Source organism: Excalfactoria chinensis, chromosome 15 (genome assembly GCF_039878825.1).
Source record: "Excalfactoria chinensis isolate bCotChi1 chromosome 15, bCotChi1.hap2, whole genome shotgun sequence".
Classification (NCBI taxonomy): Eukaryota; Metazoa; Chordata; class Aves; order Galliformes; family Phasianidae; genus Excalfactoria; species Excalfactoria chinensis.
Window position 1 is genome coordinate 3,244,763 of NC_092839.1, and position 18,422 is coordinate 3,263,184.

Below are 18,422 nucleotides of genomic sequence, written 5' to 3' on the forward strand. Positions count from 1 at the left end.
TAGAGATCATGATGGATTGTGCGAGTCATTCTATGGAGAAGAACATCCTTACCTTAGTGACTAAGTGAAGATCTTTGGTAAAAGAATCACATTTCTTTAGAAAATAGAATCAGTTTTCATTGACAAAAACAAAGCTCCTCTCAGAAGCAAAGACACAGTGGAGGCACAGCATTTAATCTCTGTGCAGTGTGGAGCGGTGGTGGCTCATGAACTTAGCTTGGTACTCATCAGCCCCTTGCTGCTGGCTTCACTGGCAGGACAAAGCACAGCTACACTGTGGTTTTCATTACGCTCTGCTTCCCCCAGAAGGTGAGGGCAAGATGTACCCTGGTGTTCCTGTTGGTAAGAAAAAATAGGAGCTTAAAACTGTTTGTCTCTTCTGGGGCATTCTGATGGAACCTCAGGATACAGGTACTTTATGAGCAAAAAGTAAAGGAAAAAGATCCATTTTTCTGTTCGGCTTTACTGCTTAACTGGGTCAAGCTCAGGTAAATACTGGGAAGTCCCAGAGAGCCTAATACAAAGAGTATGAGCTTGGAGGTTTAAGGTACCAGCAGGACCTGCAGCTCAGCCCAGGTCCAAGAAAGCAAATTGCTTTGGAACAAGGGTACCTCCCCATGCATCTGCTCCTCTCGCTGAGTTTGATGTTGCCACCTGGATCCTAAAAGGCTTGTATTTGTTTATCCATAATAGCTTCCTTTGTCTCTCCTAAGTATATATTAGTTCAATGCAGCTCCCTAAACTACAGCAAGCTCCCCATGTGTGGTTAGGAATTGTAAGAATAATGAGTTCGTTAAGAGGCGTTGGGTGGATTAAGTCATGCACAAGGCCTGGTGTTATAAAAAGGGAGTTCTGCAGCCCAGTGCGTTACTATAATTAACGTTATAGCAATCACAGCAAAGAAGCACCAAAAAGTGATTCCTGATTTGGCCAAGGCCCTCCCTGATTCCCTCTGGACACAGATTATTGTATTTCTTTTCTGAATCAGATCTCCACGCTTTCAAGCTATTGTAAATTCAGTGTGTTACAGCGATCCCTAATCCTTGCACAGACCACTGAAGTTCTCTCTTTTTTTCCCCTCTTTTACACAGGCTCATCTGTGAGATACGTACAGCTGAGGACTTGATCTTGGCCACAGCTCAGGTGATATGTAGGGCCAGAAAGACTTTCAGAGGAGAAAGACAAATGAATGTTTGAAACTGATTAATCCAAAAGGAGATTCGATCACATAATATTCCAAGGTTGATTTAAATACATGGAGCCAAGAAACAGAGAGAAAGTAATTATGTCAGTCTCTTGGGTTTGAGCATTGCAGGGGCATTACATGTGACGTGTGAGATCTCTCCTGATCCAGGATGCTCTCATAGAGTAGGCAAAAGGTTGATTTGAACTTCTACAGTTTGCTTGAACTGTCACAAATACACCAAGCTAAAGTTGATGGAGCAATTCTAAACTATGCCTGTTGAGTTCTGCTACTGATCAACACCTTTTCTTGTACCTTCTTGTTGACTTGAATGTGTTGTACAAGTGTATATTATTACAGCTGGCCCTGAGACAAAAAAGTAACTCATGTTATAGGAAGAACCTGCCTTAATACAAGATAGATGGGCAGTTTGCTACCTGAACTGAGCTTCCATTGAATGTGCAAAGCAGATAAATGCACCTGCAGATGCATTTGGTTTAAAAAGTTGGGTGTACAAATAGCAAGTATGATTCAGTGCTCAGTGTAGGAAGCAAGCTCACATGATCCATCACTCTGGACTGTGCTTTTTGCTGGTCCTGCAGCAAGTGGAAAGTTTCCAAATGCCTGACACATCGGGCTTTCTGCTTTTTAATGGATACTTCTATTCCAGAGTGATGAAATATACATATACAGTTAGTGCTCCTGCCTCGTTGTATTGCCCTTGGGGGGTGGCAAACAAACCTTAGTGACCTGCTTTCTCTTCTTTTTCTTGAACAGTCCTTTAATACATGCTGCAGTCACCCTGAAATGCATTCAGTAAATCACATCTGATTACACAGTTAAAGAGCACTGCTCTATATGGGTCATTTGAAACATCTGCAAGAGTTTCATTGATGAAGACTTTCCGAAAGGAAAGTGACAACAAGAAAGATCTATTGAATTTTGAGTCACTGTATGCTGGGTGTTACATTAGAACCTAAATCAGATCCAGCATTTCACAAGGAAAAGAAAACAGAAAAGTCAAGTGAGATAAAGGGCTGTTTATCCATAGGAAGACGTGATGTGTGTAAAAAGAGCCACCTTGCAAAAGGCTTGGCTGTTCCACACGCTCCCTTAAAGAAGATACAATTAGAGCTTAATCGCTTCTCTCTTCAGTTCAAAGCTCCCACATCTAAGTTAATGAACACGTATGCCAAGTCAGCCCTATCTGCACCTTGCTTATCTTGACCATTTTAAACAAGCTGCCTCTGTGCTAACATTGCTGTGTGTAGAGATTGCACAGCCCGGCGTGGGAGCATTGCTCTGTTCAGAGGTTGGCTTTCGCTCCATACAGAGCGCTGAGGATCAGATGTAATTTCTTCCTTCTAAGGAAGCCCTAGCAATTAATTTACAAATAAGTTGATAGAAAGCTAATAGATGCTAAATTAACCACAGGAGGGCTCCTGATCTGTTCCCTGAACCGCAGGAACATGGTGGAAAATTACAAGAAAAATAAATCAATACAGTAAGAAGTTGGAGTCCATGAAGTTCAGGCAAGGTACAATTGTTACTTGACACCAGCATCTGCTTGCATAGTAAATTAGTTTATTAACGTGCACAATGCAGCCCACTGCTTTTCAGGCTGCTGTGTGTTGTGGTGAGGCTGGAAGGAGCCAAGCTTTCCAAAGCCACGTCTGGACTAATAAAGTAAATATACCCCATATCAGTCTGACAGTGAGGCTGGTGGTCTCACATCCATACCGTACAGCTGTTCTCCTTCAGTACAGGCTGCTTTTTGCAGGATGCTTGTTAACATGGTCCTACAGTGTTAAATCCCCAATCCTGCCTGGGAAATGTCTGAAAGTGAGTTTACTGTGCTGAGACATAACTGGGGAGTGCTGTACAAATTTTGTTCAGCAAAGCGCTGCTGAGAGTGCAAGGAGGAAGGTGGGATGCTGCTTAGGACTTGGGAGCAGCACAGATTTACCACAAGGGAGAGCTGAGCACTGAAATCAATTCAGAGACACAGCCCTGCTTCTGGAACTGGCCCCTTTCAATGCAGCGTCCCAACCTCAAGCACACAGGCTGGCTTTTCCCTTTTCCTCCCCAGCCAGCAGGGTTTCTCCTTCCCTGTCCATGCACAACACTACAGTTTTATGCTGTTGCATCTTCTGGGCAAGCATGCTGCCAAGGCCAGAGGGTAGCAACATGTGTGTCCTTGGAGTATGGCCTCTGATGTTTGTCCATAGTGTCCATTAACTTCATCTGCTTTACAGCATGCTGCCCTTGGTGGGCTGACTCTGTACTTGCAGGTAACTGAGCACTTTCCTTTCCTTATGTGCATGCACACTTGTCAATATCAAATCATATAATATCCCAAGTTGCAAGAGACTCAAAAGGATCATCAAGTCCAACTCCTGTATGTATGCTCACGTACATTCCTGTACAGGCTGTGGGCTGATAATTAGTGATAGCACACAGACATCTCACTAAAGATCTCAGATCAAAATGATGGGATTACTCAAGGTATGTGATTTCTGCCCTTTAATTTTTGCTGTAGTCATATTTAGGGAAGTGTGTGCCGTGGGCTCTTCATGGTTAATTCTCTGGCTTAAATGTGGAGCACACAAGTGAGTAGCACACAGGCTCCTCATGTGTCAGGGCAGCACTTCCAAATCAATGCCCATCACACTTTGTCTAACATGTTGTTTCCAACCCCAGGAGCTGCTCGTTCATCCTGCAGCCTGAAGAACCAATAACACCTGCAGCACCCAAGGTCTGTTGAAAGCAGTGAAAGCCAATCCCCAAAGCCTTGTAGTAGTGATGAGCAGAAAATCACAGCAGCCGGTGTTGGAAAAATAGGAATTCAACTAAGGCAACAATACCTTGACAACACTTGGCACTGCAAACATCACTTAACTTGACAAACAACCAGTAATAGCTAGAGTGAAAATAAAGGGTTAGGCAGGTAGAGAGATAAAGTATGAAGAACATGCTGAGCAAATAACAGCCTTTTGAGAATCAACATTAGCATAATTACTAAACATAGGTAATTGCTGAAATAGCATTTGCTGGCAGCGCTGATGTTTCTAAATGCAACACTTTTGCTCTTCCCTATGCAATCTTCTGCTAGGACTATAGAGTGTGCTTACACTCTGCTTTTAGCTGAGAGAGCCAGTGTGGAAATTGGCACCATCTGAAAGCCAGGGGACGAGCACATTTAACGCCCTGGAGCCCGACCATCCTTTTTAAACAAGCTTGTCATAGCCAGGGCTACATGCCTTGTTAAAATCTATATGTTATCCCATCAGCTCAGCGATTGTCTCAGTGCCCTACTCGATACTTGATAAGATTGGATGTTCTCAAATCAATTCTTATCGATTTCTTGCTGCTGAAATAGGATAAGCATGTGACAGACACAATGAGCATTTAGTGCCGCAGATCAAGCCATTCCAGCACATGGAAACAACTTGGCTGCTCAAAAAAGAAAAAAAAAAGAAGGAAAAAAAAAAAAACAACCAAAATAGCATGAAGTGCATCAGCCATGATCAAAAGCATTGGCTGGTGCTGCATTTGGCTACAGTTCTGATGGTACACCAGTAGACTGGGTGGAAATGTAATAACAGTAAGAAGATAATAAATGAGGTTACATCAGTGAAAGGCATGGAGTTGATCTGCACTTATTTATGAGTTCTGTATGTGATGTAGATACTGAGGTTGTGCTGTCCTGGCTGCTTCAGCTCTTACTGCGTGTTGCTGCATAGGGCAGGTAGGAAGCTGCTGGAGACAACAGGTGGCATCTGCCTCAGTGAATTACTGGTTCGTAACCAAAGGGAGGGGAAAACTATCTGTGCACCGTCAGGTGTGAATATTCCTCAGCCCACATGGAGAAGGTTGATGTAGACGTTCAGAAGTCATACACAGAACCAGCTCTCGCTGGCTGAAAAATCTTTTTGCTTTTAAAATTTGCTGTGTGCTGGTTGTGAGCTTGGAAACTGCTGCCCACCTCTGGCCTATTGGTTGTCTTGTGTGGGTGTGTTAAGAGAAATGGATGCGATACTGGCGCCAAAGGGGAAGGAATATGAGGTGCCAAAGTCTGGAGCAAAACCATGAGAGCTCCCTTCTGTGCTCAGCTCCCCCAGCACTGCTCCATAGGGCTTCACAGAAAGCAACCCAGGCACCTTCCTCATCCAGCAAAAACTGCATTGCCTGAGAGCCCTCTGAAGCCTTGAAAACTTGCATTTGAACATAGTTCCCTTGAAGGAAACTCAAACACAACCCAGAAGCATGAGCCATTTGGTGATTGTATGGGAGATTGGTAATCACAGCCTGAACCTCTGATTAATCAGCTGAGGCAAGTGTGGGGTCAGCTGTGGGAGCACAGGTGAGAGTGATGTAGCTGTGCTCCCGGAAGGGGTGGAGCTCGACTCCATCCCCTCTGAGACCTCATTTAAGGGCTGACTCCCACTGAGGCAGCATCTCTTTGAGATGGCTCACCAGTGAGGACTGCCCCAGCTTCTTCAGCCAAGGCACCACCACTGGTGAGTTTTCCTTTGCTTATTCCTTCTGTACATTTGCTACCATCTGTATATTAACAACCAATACAGTGATCCATCCATCAATACAAGCTAAAAAATGGCAGATCCTTCAAAAATAAACCACAAAAACCTTCTTTTGCTGAACACGGTGGCATTTAGATAGACAGACATTTCTTTAGGCAAGAAGATCAGTATTTTGCTGTCATTCATTAAGGATTTACCAGTTTTGTATTGATTTTGTTGTGGTCTCCTATGTACTTTAATTGCTGCAATAGAAAAACAAGTTGCTATACATGACATTTCCTTTTGGAGAAGCTGGCAACAGAATTGCATGAACCACTGGTAAATTCACTGATTTCCCTTGTGAGTCAGTAATAAAATGATGACTGAAACAGCTTGTCCTTTTTTCTGTTCCAAAACAGCTATGTTTTTTATTATTTTTTTTTCAAGAACTCTTGCTAGCTGTGAATTTAAAAACAGAACTTTTCCTAATTGCTATAGCATTATAGACTATGCAGTGGCATTTCAAGGTTATTAACTCTGGGGGCTTATTGCTTTCATCTGAGGCACCTGAGTGCTATTGCTTGAGCAAGCAGGGATGTCCGTGCTGTGGGTAACGTGCACTCAGGGCTGACCAAGAGCAATTGGAACAACTGACAAAGTGGTTTCTGGTACTCTCGTCATTAGATTGACATGTGGTGCAGCTCTCAGGACTGTGAGCTGAAATGCCCCCCTCACTTGGGATGCCAACTACCACAGCTCCTCACCTGAGAGGTTTGCAAGCTACAGTTGTAATAGTTTGTTTTCTGTACTCAGCCATCTGCTGATACCCTCTGTCTGGGTTTCCATAGCCGTATTCTCCTCACTGTGCATTTCTCATCCTGACCCAACTTGTTGGTATATTTTTAAAGCTGTGGCCCAACTAAAAGAAAATCCAAAGAAGGCAGTAGATGGAAAACAGTTCACTCCATTGAAAACTCTTTCAGAGTTCGAATTCGTGGCAATACTGACTATTCTCCCTAGACTGGTTTGAGTCCCACTGCATGAATTAATGTGGTAAGAAAAAAGCTGCAGAATTCTTCCCTACAGCTGCTTGGTTTGTGCATATTTAGGCACTGGGTAGCACAGCATTATAAGAAAACACCAATTAATGGCTGTAATCCATAAATAAAATAAATTCAGCATGCCCATAAGTGAAATTGTTCTACAGCAGAATTACTGGCAGTAAGTCAGTACTGTGAGCATTTTTGAGAAGGATGAGCTGGGCTTTCCCAGCAGCATGTGAAGGCAGAACCTATTTCAGACAAAGAAGAGCTGTAGGAGTGAATCCAGGAGTGTGTGTAGTTTGAGGATACACAGAGTCTGCTTTCTAAAAAGCATGATTACCAGAAGTGGCACAAATGTGCTCGGTGCAGAAAGCAGAGGTGGCTGAAGGAAAACTGAGGCTTTCTTTGCCTTCTGCTGATCGTGCTTCAGATCAGAGCCACTGGAAACCTCCGCAAGGAGCATTTGCAGGCTGTTTTGCATGGCCATTTCAACACAGCCCAGCTGGTTAATGCTAGCAAATCTGGGCTGGTAGCACTTCCTGAAATAAAACCCATCCTACCAGAAGAAGAAAGTCTAAGAAGAGAAAAGGCTGGTGGTATTTTTTCCCTCATTGCCTATGTACTTCTCAGAGACACGTAAACAAAGCCAACTTGTTGATGAGAAATATGTCAATCAAAGAGCTGCTGAATGTTCTGGAGACAGTTATCACTAGATGTTTTGACTAAATGTCTGAGAGCTCATGCTCTTGGGAAATTTCCCAATAGATCTGAAGATAAACACACAAGCTCTTGGCATCTTTCCTGACTGGATGAGAAACTGAGAACTGATCATTATTTACACTTGTGCACCTTACAAAGCACACAGTGCACCTTTCAGAAGGCAGCATTTCACAGTGGTGTTTATTAATGGCAATATCCCAGTGTATGTTTGAATTCTGCTCGGGTGCTTGTCTCCATTTCACATCATGTCACAACACAAACACCGAGCTTTGTCATATTCACCTCCAGTCACTGTGATAACAGCTGAAATACAAAGGTAACAAAAATCAGATGAGAGAAATCTGGAAAGCTCTCCATCAGGGGTAACATCAGAAGCATTTGGTAAAGCAGGGAGAAGGAATTTGCTATTCAAAGCAACCTCCCTAAGCGCTCATTTAAGTCAAAAGTTTAATGATGCCCTGCTGTGAGAGGTCCCCTGCTGCCATTCTGTGCTGCTGAATGATCCTTGGTGGGGCAAAACTGCCACATGGAGGCTGGGGCTTTAGGGAGGCAAGATGAATTGCTGCGAGGTTGGCCAAGGGAAGCACGAGGTAAGGCTGACAGCCAGAACTGAACATTACTGAACAGATTTTTAATCAGAAAGCTCCAATTTTCCATCTCTGTTAGCAGCGATCTTCCTGATTTGTTCAGCAGGAACATGCATGGGGGTGATTTTTTTTTCCTGTCGTTTTTGTGACAAGAATAACAAAGCATAAGTGATTTTGTTTTCCACCCACATCACAGATACGCTTGTTTTCCTTTACCTGTTACAAACAGTCCCTCCTCCATAACACCCATCCAACTGGCAGAAACACAACCGCCCCATGGCCCATTGAGCAGCAAACGGATCTGTGAAATGTCATGGCATTAACCAAGATTTCACAGATCAGCACAAGGAATAAGTATAATGAAGAAAAATAGTTTGCTTACAAGAGTTCACCAGGCTCTGTTACTGGAATGAATGACTGACTTTCCTAATTCCTGAAACCCATAGACTTCCACAATTGTGCATCTCAGCCATTTATTGGCTTGCCCAGACTTTACATCTCAATTAGGTCGACAGTATAAAGTCTGGTTCAGAGTAATCTATTGCAGGTATACACTGTGTTAGTATAAATATCACTGCACAGCACTGCAACAGAATGAGCATTTCATCTGATCTGCAAAATAACATTCTCCCCCAAGCAGTTGGACAATGCAAGATGGGCAGTGTGCCGTGTGTTGCACTGGCTGTTGTCATTATTCATACCCTGAAAGCATACCTCTGGATAGTAACCGCTCCTCTGTGTTTATACATATGTCTATATACACAAACATGAAACCAAGGTCACCAGCTGTGCTCAAACCCAGCTCCGGATCACTGGAGGAGAAATTTCTTTGGCAGACATGAGGAAGGATTAGGCTGCATGTTTGTATCTTCAGGAATAACTTCTGTACTTTCTACCTGACCCCACTAATGCACTTCAGCTCCAGCAACTCACAGTGGGAGCAACTTCTCTTCTTTAGCCCATTCAGTCCCTAGCTGGTGATCTTAAGAGGAGGGATGGAGGTAGACGATTGTACAACCTGAGCTCACAGCTCAAACACGGTATGAATTACATCAGGCCTCCAGAGATGGCAGTCTGTCTGTCTGGTTATCACCTGTGCCCTTCTGTGCCAGCTGTGGTATCAGGGGTGCTCCAGCTGTCCTCATTACTTCCACCATACTGGTTTTGGACGTTCTTCCTCCTCCTCATGTTGAATAACCAATCTAGGCCTCAGATCAACAGAGGGCAGCTGTATTCCTGCTCTTGCAATTAAAATTATATGAACCAGAGCCAGGGAAGAACAGGGGCACTGCATCTTTTTCTGCATAATTTTAGATCTGTATTCTGCCCAGCCTGCAAACCAAGGCAGTGTCATTCTGCTGTTGAAAACAGTCTGTATTTGCTGATCCTTAGAGGTTTCCACAAAGACCGTTGTGGAGAAAAGTGATAACCTGAACTATCATCTATATATATTTGAGCAGTTTCTGGGTTACTGTTCATTTACAGTCGTGTTACTGGAGCAGTTAATTAGAATAATTTGTTTGCACAAAATACTCTTCTAAAATGCCTAGATCCAAACGTATGACTTTCCTAATTCATAAAAAGTTAAAGTAAACAACTCAAGTGCAAATAAACACAAATCGTAATGAATTTTTGATTCTTTCAGCATTCCTAACCCAATCCTGGGACTTGCCAGTCTCATCCATATTTTAATATGTTCAGGGCTTCTTGAAAGTAAGCAAATGGCCATCGGTGAGTAAGCTCTCCTGTGTTTGCTTTTCAAAATGAGGTGCTCAGATAGGCTGCGTGTGTGCGGTAGGCTGAGTATGTTTGCCTCAGGGGCACAGAAACCAGGCTTAGGCATCTGTAAATGCTAAAGTCTTGAATATGTTCACATTACATCCGAGCTCCAGATTATGTTAAATGTTTTCTCTACCAACTAATCTGCTAAACACAAACACAGGGCAGATGGGAAACCAGTGACTCGGACGTATTAATCTCCGAGCGCGTTACTGACCTCTATCAATCCTTTCTACTGGGATCTCATTCGGCAAATAATTTCACGACATGTAAAAAGAGTCAAATTCACTTTGCACAGATTCAATCTGGCAGTATTACCTTTAAAAAAAGAATCACAGAGAAACAATATTCTGAAAGAACCTTTTTTCCTCCAGCTTTCTGCACTGAAACTCCAGGTGATCATGAGTGGCAGCTCATTCCTCAGGACCAGAAGTCAGTGAGGGAAAATCCACACAAAAAAAAAAGTCATTGTAGACAGACTGGAAAGAAAACTCTATCGTCAGACTGCAGCTCAATAGGGGCAGCTCAGTTGCCAAGAGCCTCAGAGGATGGTTGGATTCAGCTGAGCAGCGTGCCTGTGACAGCTCGATGCACCCTATGCTAGCAGGTGGAACAACCTGCAGGGCTGTTACAGTGTACAGCCCCACAGCAACGATCCAACTCACACACCTGTGGATAAATTACCCCCCCCCCCCTCCTGCAGACAGTGCTCACCCAAGGTAGTGGATTGGAGAGAGCTGCAAACATGGGTACCATGCACTGAGTCACAACTTGCCTTACCTGCATGCTTTGCTCACCATGATGCAAGTGTGAGTGATGCACGGAGGCATTTGGAGACTATTACAGCAGCCAAGTCCTCTTAGTGTACTTTCTTTTCTGTCTTTATAGTAGAGTGGAAACAGCTCTCTGTTTCCGCTAGGTCACCATGCCCCTTAGGACCTGAATTATGCTCAATTGTCACAAAAATGACAAATGATGTATCCTGATATAAAGGCCAACCTCATGTCAAGCCTCAGCACCCTGCTCCAAGGTGCCAGACATGTTTTACCTGGGCAAAATACATGTATATTTGTTCAGAAACACTTGGCCAAGCAATACAGAGGCTTTCAGCTTACAGTTCTGGGTCACTGAAAAGAGCTATGAAAGTACAAGCATCAGATAATTATTATAATAAATAGAGCTATTTCATGGACATCACCACTCACAGAAGCCAGTGTTTGTGCACCTGTAAATGTACTGATACTTATTAAAACCAGCAATGAGCTAGGTATGCTATACAAGTGTGTAGCCCCATTATTACATATAAGCACATTCCCTTAATTGCCATCTGAAATTGTTGCCTCCTAAAATTCTGTGGGTGGTTGGAAACAAAATACTGAAGATTAATACAGTCTTGAGCTGGCAAATTACTTACTGCATAGCTTAGTTTAGCTTTCCGTAGCTGCAATAAATGTGTATCTTGATGATATGTTTAATATTACATTACATTGTGCTGTTTTCCATTGTGCTGAAATACATTTTAGCATTTTTCCACACTGCAAGATGACAGAGATCAATTACAAAACCATTAAATGTCAATTAACATCTTTGCAATCTGAATCCCAAATGAACCCGCTAAAAACACTTTGTTACATGTCATTTATATGTATAAATTCTGGTTACATTTTTAATGAATGCACGGAAAAGTAATTACCTATTTACTGCTTATGTAGTGGCAAACTAATCCCATCGCCGTTCGTGGTGTCCAAAGGAAAACTAAGATTGGATTTGCAAATCTGAGTGGCTAAAATAGGCTGTGAAATGCATCGTTCATTATTCAGCTGTACTATGTAGTGCCTAAATATAGATTTGGGAATCCAATTTTCAGCACTTCAGCAGGACCATTTTGTCCTATTAAGCTGCAAAGTTGTTTTTTAGCATGGTCTAGGCAGTGCTGGTGCTCCTTATTAAAGCGCTTAAGCACTGTGCTGCAACTTTGAAGCTTTCCTGGAAAAGGCTGTCATTATGTTAAAAAAATTACATTTTTTAGCAGCAATTTAGACGAAAATGTAGTCAGTACAACAGCATTAACGCCTTCACTCATGGGAGAATGTAGTCATTGCCCTTGGGATAAGGTCTTTCCCCTTGCAGAAAATAAAGGAAGCATTTTTATTTATTGCAAGTAGTCAGGACTTTGGTTTGGCATTTTAGCTAAAAATAAGCACTTCTTTGAACGCTGCAAAGGAGATCGTATCACCTTCGTCACGTGTCAGTCTCAGTCCCCTTTGCTAAAAGCCTGCTCCCTTTATCTGGTCTACGACCAGTGCAGAGGTTGAAGCTGTGAAGCATGCTCTGCTGGAAGCACAGCTCCTTTGCCACTGACTACAGAAAGCTGAAGGGAATGAGCATCCTGTTAGGGTGGACAAAAAGGGAATGGTGCCCTTGCTAGGACAGACCTGACCCAAAAGCAAGCTGCCTCTCAAGTCACTCAGGCCAGCTCTTGCAGTTAGAAGAAGCATGTTTATCTTCAATGGGGGTTGTTCACTTGTCTTCCTTTCCCATCTTGAGGAGTTATCTGTGTGGGAGGGAGATCAAAAGGGCTGTTAAAGCCACGCAGGACCAGATAATGCACAGGCCCTACAAGAATAAAGAGTTGCCAACTCAGGATTGCTTCTGCCTCTCTCTCCAGGCTGGCAAAGTACAGTCTTCCCAAGGCTAAGCTGAGGATCAAAGGGGGATGTAAACCTCACAGATCATAGCCTGCAGGAAGCAATGGAGAGGAGCTGCCAGCCCTGGCAGGCAGGTGGAGAGTGGAGGTGGAGAGGAGCTCCAAGCAGTGTGGGACCTCATGGACAAACCAGCCAGTGGTGAGCTCCTGCAAGAGCCCCCAAGCTTTAGGAGCACAATGAGTGCTGCTACATCTTTGTTCCTTTCAGCCATCCTTCTGTTCCTCTTGGCAAATACACCATGCTTTGTCTTCAAAGAACTGTCTCTGTAATTAGAAAGTACAATTCTCAAGTCCTAAAGGCAAAGTATCTGCAAGCTGCATGCAAAAGGGAAAGACCAACACTGAGAGCTGCACGCAAAAACCTTCTGCTATGGGGATATGCAGCCTGCAGCAGGGCTGGGACCAGCAGTGCCCCATAGCCTGGCTATGGCAGTAATTTGGATGTAACTGTGCATGAAAACACAGCCAACCTGCTGTACCACATGGTCTCCTGGCACTGCCATCGTTCTTCCTCAAAAGCCACCCATTAAGACAAGGCCAACCTGTAGGCCACAGCCTGCAATAGGGCTGAGCTTGGCATGGGTCTTGGGAGAAACTTGTTAGACTCATCAGAAGTTAGCCAGACATCTGTGAAGGCAGGCACTGTTTCATATTAATTCCTCCTCTTAGGTTTGCTGGGTCATGCCAGCTGAAGATATTAGGGAATTCTCATTAAAATAAATGTGCATTGGCCAGCAGACCTTACCGTATGGCACTGCAAAGCTTTTCTTCAGTGTCTCCTCTAATTTTTGTACCAAATGACTTCACACAAGGCTAATAACACTAACTGGGTAGGAAACAAACCAGGGGTAGCCCCTGCTGCCAGCTCATTCCATCTGAAGGTAGAATATAGTGCTGCCTTGGAGGAGCCCAAAGCCATGCTTTCCTGCTCGCCTTGGTGCAGAGCAGAGCATCAGGATGGGGGTGTCTTTGCTCCTGGAGCCTGTCAGTTCGGGAAGTGATGAATTTTGTGGCTGGCACAACTTTTAACAGAAAAAAGGGCATTGAGAGCATTATTAAGAATGGAGACTCGAGAATATCTTGCTCTTCAGGCGTTGCGCTTCTTCTGAAGACGTTCTGGTGGCTCTAATGAGAGCAGATGCTCCAATATAAATTTCAAGAGAAAACACTGGAGTTTCCCTCCAAGCTTCCCCTAAAACAGAGTCACAGGCAGAGTGGCTTTCTTTGTTCAGTTGTTTTCGGAATGTAATTTGGTAATTTGGTTGCTTGTCTGATAAATGTCTGACCTCTGATCCCAAATACAAGAGACAGAGTAAAATGCAACCGAATTTGACAGACAGAATTTGTCTACTGTGTCTGAGGCACAGTGAAGCAGCCTGGGGAGAAAAGCATTACAGCAAATTATGTTTCTTTATCTGGCTCTGTGAATGGTGCCAGTTCAGCTCGAAGCAGGGGGTGAGCAAGTCTTCTAAAGCACAGCACCCTCCCAGCTCAAAAGCAATGTACCTGCTGCTCAGTCTCCAGGGCTGAAGATGCACACAGACAGCCCAGCTCCATAGGTGCCTCTCCTTTTCAGGGAGTGGGAAATGCTAAGGAGACACACAGCAGAAGAGGTCCCAGCACCCTGCCCAGGGCTGGCCCAGCCTGGCACCACTACACTGAGTTGCTTCTTATATTGGTGTTTTTGACAAGGCGGCTTAGATGTCCTTAAAATCTACGTTGAAAATAGCTAGAATAGGGTGTGAAGAGGAAAAAGGCTGATATCCTCACTGGAAGAGAAGACTTTGCCCCAGAGCACTTGCGTTCTAATCCCTAAATTCACATCGTGCTTTTCTATCAGCACGGTGGCTCTTGATGTATCTTCAAAGTGACGGGAAAAGGAGATGAGGAGATGGAAGACTTTTTTTTTTCCTGTGTTCACTACCTGGATTGCAACTATCTGACTTGCCCAGATGTCCCCCATTCCTCCCACGTTACAGCCTGCCTGCTCCTTTCCTGAAACATCCATCACACTCCAGGTCAGCTCTTCTTTGATTTGTAGGAGATGGCTTCCCAGACTGCCTCCCCTTTAATCATTCCTCCGACAGCAGCCCGAGATGAAAAGCTGGGGGGATCCAAGTAATCCATTTCCAAACGTAAAAAGACCCAAACATGGAGAGGAGAGTGGAAGGGAGCGAAGCAGTCCTCTGAGCAAACAGCCTGATTACGTCAAGGGACAGGAAGAGCAGTGCTTGGAAATCAATACGGATGAGGCTTTGAAAAGGTTGACTGACTGCACTGGATTAGCTATTGATTTTTGTCAGTTTTGCAGCTAGTGCCATGCTCTCCACCTGCTGAGGCCATTAAGCTCTCAGGCCTTAATCTTCTAATCTCCCACTAATAACAACAAGACAACGGCCCGGTGAGCTAAGGATCTCACGGGATGTCCAATAGCCCTGGTGAGGTACCAGGTGTGCCAGTGACTGGGGAGCATTCACAGGAGATATGCCCGGAGATGCCATATAGGAACCAAAGCCAGAAGGATCCATCTCACACCCCAAGGCCGGCTGCAAATCAGTGTTTACTGACAAGAACCTCCAACAGCTTTCCAGTTAACACTGGAGACATCACTTTTGCAGAGTCTCCCTGATCATTGATTTTTATTAAGGATAACTGCAGCCAAGAGTCCTGCTTGTTTTCGGGTTAACTCTGGTAGATGCACAAAAGCGTGGGCTCCCTCTCTGGTGGCCGAAGGGCTGAGGTTACATCCAAGCATCATGCCATCACCTCAACTTTGTGCATTCAGCACGCAGCTGCAGGGAAGTCAAAGAAACCCTGTTCTTAAATTGAAGTAGGAGTGCAGAAAAGGGATATAGGAGGGAGTCAGCAGGTCCTTAATGAGTGGAAACAAAAAACAGGAGAGGATGAAAGGAAAGGCTCTGGTGTGATGAAGGCAGCTAAGCAGTGGATAGAAAAACAATGGATAGAAAAGATCTAGGCATAAATGAGTGCTTCCAAGGCTGGGAAACAGAGCTAGCCTCTTCCTGTTCATCCCTCTGTATATAATATATATTATATATATAATAGAATCTCTGTTTATATTATATATAATATATAATTTATTTATCTATTTGAGAACCTGAGAGCTGTGGCAGAAGCCACACGTGCTGACAGAGGCTAGGGGCAGTTGCAGCACCGTGTCCCCATGCTCCCAGCACACGGCTGTGCGTGCAGAGGGCTGATTAGAGTCAGCCTGTGGTGCCTGCATTGCAAAGTGAGTGCTCAACTTTTCTGAGAATCTCAGCCTAAATGTTGACAGTTTGATTCTGCTCGGGTCTGGTATTTGCTTTAAGATCCTTTGTGGTTCTCAGAAACTAAGGGATTATTGTCAATGTACAAAACAAATGCTCTCTGCCAGATTTCATCCCTTTGGAAGCAGGCAGATAATGCTCCTGGAATAGCAATCACCCAATTGCCCACCTAAACGGGCAGCAAACAAAAGCAGAGGGATGTGCGTGGGAGCAGATAGAGCTTCTCCATTCACAAATCCCATGCAATCCAGAGCAGGCAATGCTGTGCTCTTCCTTGAGCCCTCTTGCCAGGCAGCTGGCCAGCTGGCAACAGCAAGTCAAATTGAAATGTTCTCTCACTTTCTATTCAGATTGATCCCTGTTTTTTGGGGGCTGGTGAATGGCTTCAGCCCTTCTGCCATGTAAGTCCTCCTGACATTCTCCAGAATCATAGGAAAGGGAAAAGAGATGAACGAAGGGACAGGAACAAAAGAGAAACGACTTATTTCTTCTGTCTCCTACAGCACACTTGAATTACCCGTCCTGAAATCAATGGGCCTATTCAGAGTCAGTTCTGGGGCAAATGACAGAAACTCATTAAGGTGAATCACTTCATGGTCACCGAGATGGAAATAGTTCTGTCTGTGGTTTCTTTTTTTTCCCCTAGAATTAATTGATGTGCGTTTTAACATTCTTTCAGATTTATTTGCTAATATTTAAATACTTCCTTTTAAGAGTGGCTGGGAAAAAAATATATAGAGAGAGAAATCTTCATTTAATCTGAACTGAGGATTGTTTTAGTTTGCTTGAGGAATTAAAACAAAACAAAAAAGCCACAAACACTGTTTTCTTTCCACTCCAAATTATTTTCCCCTGTTTTCTCCAAACTGAAAAAACAAATCCCTTAATTTCCCAGCTCTCATCAGCATCCCCCTGAGGCTTAAGCAGAATGTTTCCAAAGCTGCATTTGAAGGGATTATTACTGTACAGCTGCTGGGAAGGGCCAGACTGGAGGTGGGGGCAGAGATTAGGAGACACAATCTCTCACCTTATGAAGTCAGATAACTTGGGGGAGACCCATCTGTGGTGCAAGTCACTTTAGCTCAAATGTCCATTTTATTTCAGTATTTTATTTTTCAGAGGAATTCCAGTTAAAAGCTGATTGCTCTGAATAGCTATCAGTCGCCTCAAGGAGATCACAATTGGAAAAAATGAATCCCCTGAGCAATGCAGCTTGCTTATTAGGTAATACTGTCGTGCCTGCTTTGCCATGCTGTTAGGTTGATTCCCTCCATTTATTTTCTTTAAATAAAAGGAATGGGCTGTGAGTGGTACAGGGAGATGCCAGCAACAACCAGGAGAAGATCACGGGCACCACTTACATGACAAGTCTCTATTAACCTGTGCATGGAGGTGAGTCCCCAGAATGTAGGTGGGAGGTCTGTGGGACAGAATGCAGATACCAGGTCTCTGCTTCCTTCTGCAGCCCTTGCAGTCACTGTAGAACATCTCCTGGGCCATGGAATGAGCTGCCCAGGGAGGTGGTTTGAGTCACTGTCCCTGGAGGTGTTTGAGAAAGGTGGTGCACTGAGGGATGTGGTTTAGTAGGGAAATATTGGTGTTAGGTGGATGGTTGGACTGGATGATCATGGAGGTCTTTACAAAGCCTTGGTAAATCTATGATTCTATGATTCCATGGGCATCCTCCTCTCCCCACCTGCTCGGGAGGTTGATGACTGAGACCTGCATTCAGATGTTGCTGTGTCAGTTTGCAAGGACAAGATGAACCACTTCATGTACAGTGCTGATCTGTTGTCTTTCTTTATGATTAGAAGAATGGTAAAAGCATTTGTCACAACTGACCATAGTAGCTAGCTCCACCACTTTCCTTTGCACACTACATATACGTTTGGACTGAAGGCTGTCCAGCACTGTGGCACTTTGCACAGGAAGGAATTCATGGGATGTAAGACGTAAGCAGCACCCGAGTAAATATCTCCAACACTGCCCTACACTTTGCCATCTTCCACTCCACCACATTCACAGGCTCTCTCACATCTGTCACTTCCTTTAAGAGGGCAATGCAGGGTGATCTCCATCCCAGCAGAGAGAGGTTGCAGCCTCCTGGTGCTCACACCGGCACGTAAGCCCTGCCGCACACGCGGTGACAACAAGGCACCATGTGCTATTTATTTCACAGGAGGCAGAACACTTTCTTTTTTTGTTTTATCTCTTTCCAGACAGTTGGCTCAGTTTAATGGACTGTCTTTCAGCCTGTGCATAATTCTTCTCCAAATTAAATTCTCTTAGAAGCCCAACATAATACAGACCATGTTGTCAGCTCATTACTTTTACATCCTTTCTTGTTCTGTTTATGTGAGCAGAGGTTTAATTAACTATAATCTACTGTGTAGGCAACAGGAAAAAAAACAAAAAACAAAAAACAAACCAAAAACCAAAAAAACACTTTACTTGAAGGTATGTGTTTCTGTTCTGTTCTATTTATGAACATTTTTGGTGGGGGGGGGAGAGTTATGCTTTCTATCCATGAGCAGGGCTGGCAGTAGGTTTCTATGCAAATGCTTGAGGAAGCCTAAGACATCCACATATGTCT